Raw genomic sequence first — 6,144 nt, 5'->3', positions numbered from 1 at the left:
TGGTTCAGTTTGCTTTTCTTTAATAACTTCAGAACTTGATCACCTTCATATATATTTATTTTCTTATTGGACAGCTTCTTTTAATAATATTCTGTTCAAGGTTTTTTTTTTTTTTTTGCCCTTTTTATATTTTAGAACTAATAATATTTATTGGTGTTTAAATAAAAGATATACAGCTTGAATAATTTTTATTTTTATTTTTTAATTTTTTTTAGGTGAGGCAACCCTTGTTTGACCTCACAGATTGCAAGGACCTTGTCAGTTTACAATCCCTTATTTTTTATTTTTTATTTTTTACGCCTACAGCACCTAGTCTTCTTAGTTGGTCTCCCATTCAAGTACTAACTAGGCCCGACCCTGCTTAGCTTCCGAGATCAGACAGGATCACGCTTGTTCAGAGTGGCATGGCCGTAGACTCAAATAATTTTTAAATATAAGTTTAACATTTCTCCTACCGGCACCCACTTATGAATGAAGAAGCAGAGTGTTACCAGCACTCCTTTTCATTATCATCTAGTAACTACCAACCCCTCAATAGGAATCACTATTCTGACAGCTAGTAGAAATTATTTTGCTTTAAAAACATGATATATGTGGATTTATATCATACGTGCCCTTTTGTGTCTGGCTTCTTAGATCAACATTATAAGTGGTGGCTTAAAAATAGGCAACAAATTCTTTGATATTCTTCTCTTGAATATGAGAGTGTAAGGTGGACTTAGTGACAGACTTTTAATGATAGAATAGAGAAGTCACAGTTTGTAGCTATCAAAAAAGCATTGTATATTCTCTCACATACTTACCATTTTACCATTTTTTATCTCTTTCTGTAAGCATCTCCATTTCACCTGCATGTTTAAGGATATGTTCATTGAATACAGATGTATAGCTTGATATTGCCTTTCTTTTATTATTTTAAAGATGTCATTTCCTTTTCTTTCCCATTATTTCTATTAAAAGTCAGGCATCATCATTTCAGATTCCATAAAGATGGGAAAGACATATTTTCCAATTCTCCCTACAATGACAACTAAAACTCCTGGGTGCTGCATATAAAACAGAATAAAAAGGCTGAAGTATAGATAGAAGAAGCCAAAATAGCTGTAAACCTTGGGAGCCCAAAAATGGCATGCTGGTAACTTCCCTGGGTTCCTTATGTCTTACAGATTTTAGACTTAAAGTAGATGAAAGTGTAAATCTGGAAATGCCATTGAGTGCAGATAAAAAAAATATATATCTTTTCAAAACTTTCTCTCTCTGGACAAAGGACCAGAAAAGGGACAACATAACAAAGCATAAAACTTTCAGGTAATAGCCACTCTATTAAAATACTATGGGGAAAAACAACAACAACAACAAACTGTGGCTCCACTTTTACCCATGCCAGCAAAAGCTGAGTCTGAGTTAGGAGCCTGGACTTCTGCCATGGAGACTGTAACGAGATCCCCATCACCACCACTGAGGCCAAGTAGAGAGCCAGGAATTTCACTAATGCCTAGTAGTTCCAACACCAAACATCTCATCTCACAGTGCTGTCAAGTAGACCACATGAGGAGCAGTAGAAAGATATTGCTAGTCATCCCAGCAGAGAGGTATCAGTGTAGGCCTAATGTGAAGCCATAACTTCCACCACAACCAACAATAACAAGGAGCTGCTCACCTTAGAGGTCAATGGAGGCCAAGTGGGAAACCCAGACTTCTCCCCACACCTGGCAGTACCAAAGTGGTGCCCCTGTCTTATTATGCCAGAGCAGTATCAGAAGAGTCCAGTTAAAACAGAAGATGTAGTATCAGAAGAGTCTCATAATATGATATCCAAATAGTCTATGTTTTCATAAAAACAATCCATTATCATACTAAGAACCAGAAAGATTTTAAACCAAAACAAAAAAATATATATGCCAACACTGAGGTAACAAGCATATCTGAATTATCTCACAAAGATTTTTATAATCAGCCATCATACAAATGTATCAATGAGAAACTACAAACACTTGAAATGAATGAAAAAAATAAGACTCAATAAAGAAATAGAAGATGTAAAAAGTACCAAATAGAAATATTAGAAGTAAAAAATACAACTGAGATAAATTAGAAAGAAAAATGCTTGAACAAACAGCTGAACAGCAGCATCGAAAAGACAGAAAAATCTGTGAACTTGAAGATGAAACAAGAGAAATTACTCAATCTGAAAAACAGAGAGAAAAAAATGAACAGAGCCTCGGATACCTGTAGGACTATAATGACAACAACAAAAAATTCTAATATTTCTGTCATCAGAGAGTCAGAAGAAAAAAATAATAATAATAAATTCCGAACCTGGCAAAAGGCATAAACTTACAAATTTAAGAAGCTAAACAAACTACAAACAGGATAAACGAGCAACAATACACATTAAAACATATTATAGTCAAACTTGTAATAAGTAAAGAAAAAATCTTGAAGGCGGTGAGAGAGAAAAACATTTTACCTATAGGGGAAAAATCAATTCGTAATAACAATGGATTTCTTATCAGAAACTGTGAAGGCCAGGGAAAAATGGCACAACGTTTTCAAGTGCTGAAAAAATCTATCAACCCTCAGTCCTATATTCCAAGAAAGTATTCTGCAGAGATGAAAAGGAAATCATATCCTTAGAAGAAAAATACATAAGAGATTTGTCACAAGAAGATGTACCTATAAAGAATGGCTGATGCAAGTTCTCTAAACAGAAAGGAAGTGCTAAAAAAAAAAAAAAAGAATCTCAAATACCAAGAAGGAAAGAAGAATATGTTAAGCAAAACTATGAGTAAATGCAATAGACTGTCCTTCTCTTGATTTTTTAAGTAATATTTATATTATGGTGCTGGGAAATGGGATATCTACATGTAAAAGAATGAAATCGAAGTCTTATATCATACATAAAAAATCAACTTAAAATGGATCAAAAATTTAAATATAAATCCCGAATCTGCGAAACTCCTAGAAGAAAACATAGAGAAAAATCTTCATGACATTGATCTAAGCAATCGTTTGTTGGATATGACACTATAAGCACAAGCAACGAAAGTAAAATCTGACAAGCTGGACTATATCAAACTAAGAAGCTTCTGCATAGGAAAGGAAGCAATCGACAGAGAAAAGGTAGCCATTTGTTTTTAGAGATTATTATTAAAAAATCTTGATATTTGGAATCTATGTACAGTATAGTTTTTTATAGAGTACATTTCATAGGAAATGCCATTTACCTAAGTTCTCACAATACTTTCTAAAAATATTTTGTTCTTCATATAAGAAAAGAATTCTCAGCGATTACAAAGTAATATATCCATGGGTCTTAAGTGAGGATCCCCAGAAGCCAACTCAAAGACTGTGCTTTCAGTTGAAGCTGGCCTTGAGTCTGATCTTGCAGAGAGTTTCAGAACATGAAACTTATGATAGAGTTTGTTCTGTTTTGAGGCAGAGGGAAAGTTTTTTTGCTCCAGGTGAGATGCCTTCAATAACCCAAAGGAAATCCTTTGGAGAAGGTTGTAGATATCTGTCAATAAGCCATTAACCAAAGCCATTATATTTTCTAGGGAATGGAACTGCATCTAACCAATAGATCCCAGAAAGTCTGAACAGACACCGATGACATCTGCCAAAACAAAATGATATGTGACTCGCATAAACCTGTCTTGTATTAACATATTCTCTTCATATCTAACCTAAATTTAAAGGGCAAGAAAACTATTTTTGCTACATCATTTATGTATGAGATCTCAATTTAGGTTATTATAGGGATTGCAAAGCTCTATCAGAGTTTCTGCCTTCATTCTCTCCCCTCTTTTCCCATCATTATATAAAAGCAGATGAGAAATAAATAGGTAATAATCCACCATTTTGAAGAACTATATGCTTAGATAAAACAATTCTAGACCTTCAATGCATAAAGCCTCAGGAGGCCCCATAAAACTGTTTCTACCCACTAGTTTTTCTCCACTAATATAAAAGTATGTATTTCTTCCAAACAACTACATCAGATGAAGAGAGATGGAACCATTAAGACTCCTTGAATCACTGTAAACCACAAAGACACATTTCCTTTGCCAGGCTCATTCCAGGCATGACTCTCCCCTGAGGAAAATCATGGAGTTTAAAGCAAAACATGTCCCTAGAATTTCAAACTCTCTTCCAAGGCAAAACTAATTCCAAGGACATTCCAAATGGATGGTCATATAGTTTCTGCTTCAATGTGTACACGTATGGGAATTATTTATCCCAGAATGCGATGGCTTATATTCTAGAAAGTTTGTTACACACAGCTAGCAGCTGGATCACTTTCAAATGTTATTTCAATGCTGAAAATACTCCATAAGACTCCTCATAGACACTTTACAAATCTTATTAGTCTTCCATCTGATAGCCTCAAATAAAACTACATTGCTTTATTATTAGTCTTAAGATAAATTGTCACATTTTAAATCCTTCACGTTAATTAAAGGTTTCAGTCCTGTCTTCTTTTTCCAGTCTCTCTCTCCTATCTCTCTTGTCTTCTGTCTTCACTGACCTTCTCTTAGTTTCATGAGTGTATAGAAATCCTTCCAGCTCATGGACTTTACCCATTTCACCTGACACCACACGCACTGTCAGATCGCTTCAGATCCACCTTTAACTGCACTCTCAGAATACATCATAGTTTTCTATCACAACTTCACGTATTTTTCATTATAGTTTTCATTACTGTTATCATTCTACATTGAGTTAAACTACTATTTGGCTAATTTCTTTCTCTGTCGCTAAACAGTAAGTGTCATGGAAGTACAACATTTAGATTTTTCTGTGCATTGACTCAAAAAACACTGAATACTGTGCTTTGAATCCTGAAACATAGAAGGTACTATATAAGCAAATATGAGAAAAGAGAGAGAAAGAGAGAGGGAGACTGAAGAAATTAATACTCATATACTATCTGACTTCCCCCAAAGTTGAGAAACTGGGGACAAATTCATGTTTTTCTAACTCCATATTCATCAAACTGTGATGGTTCTTTTTCATGATAAATTGAAACATGTCTCTCTTTGTTTCTTCCCTCCAGAGTAACAGAGAATAAGATGACTATAAACATTTTCCTTTTTAGAAAGAATAACTATCCTTACTTTTTTCCGCTATTTCTGATGAAATCCTAAAACCTTTACTTCATCTTTACTTTATTCATTTATTAGTGCTTTTGTTCTTTTTACTTTTTAGGTGATATAAACTCCAAATATAATTAAATCTGTAGCAGTAACATTTTAAAGATGTTTGCATGTATTATTGTTTTTCTCCTAATTTTCCTGTTTTGCTTTTCATTTGAGCAGGAAGCAGGTTTTTATGCTTTCTTTTTCCCCAGGAAAGGTCTGTAACAATTCAAAGGCAGAAGTTTTTCACAAACAATTCTCTTTAAGGAATCTGTTTTACTCAAAACTTCAAGACCTTGAGGATGTTATGCTGAATGTCCTGTGAGAATTTAAGAAGTAGAAAATTTTTGAAGAGAAGGATAAATTGTCCTAATCAAGAAATGTCTGTGTTAGTCTTTATCCCACTCACTCTCTCTGCCTTTGACCTGCGAGCAAGTAGGGACATTTGCTTAGATCCAGGCTTGTCAATGATTTGTAGGATCCATGTGAGACACAGAAGCAGTAAAGCTAGTGGGCCTGAGGGAACGGTGGGACAGTAGGGTCTCCATGGTAACTGACTCAGAAAGACAATTAAGGGCTGAAGGGAACTCCCAGGTGCCTTCCCACTATGTGAGGCCTTTGAGGATTTGCACTATCCTGGGGTGCAAAGGGACCGCCAGAAAAATGAAGTTACCTTTCATGGCTCCAAGGTAGGTTGGGAGTTAGAACTCAGATACAATCTATTTTCATCAACATTAGTGAAAAAGAAAGCCTAGCCTACAGAAAAAAAAAAAAAAAAAAATTCTGGAATATCTGTAACAATGCCTCAAATCCCAGTAATTAAGTTATTTTTATCAGTGCTGGCTATGAATACAAGCTTATTTTTGAGATTATTAAAAAAATAAGTTCACTAATTCACATTCTATTAATTTTTTCTGTATTTGTTGGTTCTCAAAAAAGTGGTCCTTTGTGATAGCTGTTACTGACAAGCATATCTGTTTATTTCTCAACTTTAATATGACTGAAG

At 34.5% G+C, this 6,144-nt stretch overlaps 1 pseudogene; it reads right to left on the bottom strand.

Annotated features, from left to right (window-relative positions):
• Positions 1-297: 297 nt before the first annotated feature.
• On the bottom strand, positions 298-416 carry LOC111737934 (annotated as a pseudogene).
• Positions 417-6,144: the final 5,728 nt, after the last annotated feature.

This window comes from Pteropus vampyrus, unplaced genomic scaffold (genome assembly GCF_000151845.1).
Source record: "Pteropus vampyrus isolate Shadow unplaced genomic scaffold, Pvam_2.0 Scaffold32, whole genome shotgun sequence".
NCBI lineage: Eukaryota > Metazoa > Chordata > Mammalia > Chiroptera > Pteropodidae > Pteropus > Pteropus vampyrus.
This window is presented reverse-complemented; position numbering and strand designations above follow the sequence as displayed.